General features: G+C 50.0%; 1 non-coding gene across 1 annotated transcript; it reads left to right on the plus strand.

Annotated features, from left to right (window-relative positions):
• Nucleotides 1–413: 413 nt before the first annotated feature.
• On the plus strand, nucleotides 414–486 carry Trnaa-cgc (transfer RNA alanine (anticodon CGC)). Its single transcript has one exon. It is a non-coding gene; the product is annotated as a tRNA-Ala (tRNA).
• The last annotated feature ends 292 nt before the right edge of the window (nucleotides 487–778 follow it).

The raw sequence follows: 778 nt of genomic DNA on the forward strand, positions 1-778 counted from the left end.
TACACCCAAGTGCCAACCAAACAGTAGTGTATGGAATGCCGGTGCGACGTGCGACTGCACGAGCGCTGACTTCCCCGTGCATAGACGAAGCCGCTACAGTCTCCCATTTCTTCCTGAACTGTCTCAGCAGCATTACGCCTTGTGCTCGGTCGGTCACTACGGCGTCTATCGTCTAAACAACCCGTGGCTTCGAACTTCGAAATCATTCTCGCCACAGCTGCATTTGTCAACGGACCTTTACCCGTTCAAATCCCCTTCCTATGGCGATAGGATCGTAACGCTGAACTAGCACATTCCCCATTCTGATAATACAGTTTCACTAAGAGCGCCTTTTCAGGTAACGTCAATATGCTGCGACTGCTGGCGCATCTGATTCTCTCTCTCTCACTACAACTCCTTTTATACACATACCGAGCGAGGTGGTGCAGTGGTTAGCACACTGGACTCGCATTCGGGAGGACGACGGTTCAATCCCGTCTCCGGCCATCCTGATTTAGGTTTTCCGTGATTTCCCTAAATCGTTTCAGGCAAATGCCTGGATGGTTCCTTTGAAAGGGCACGGCCGATTTCCTTCCCAATCCTTCCCTAACCCGAGCTTGCGCTCCGTCTCTAATGACCTCGTTGTCGACGGGACGTTAAACACTAACCACCACCACCACCACCTTTTATACACGATTGTCATGCGCAGTCACTGACGTTTTGCTGTCCAGCGCCATCTGTCGGACATTTTGTGAACTTTGTTTTTTTTTTTTGTGGTTCTAATAAAACCCCATGTCAT

The sequence above is a fragment of the Schistocerca nitens genome, chromosome 12 (genome assembly GCF_023898315.1).
Source record: "Schistocerca nitens isolate TAMUIC-IGC-003100 chromosome 12, iqSchNite1.1, whole genome shotgun sequence".
NCBI lineage: Eukaryota > Metazoa > Arthropoda > Insecta > Orthoptera > Acrididae > Schistocerca > Schistocerca nitens.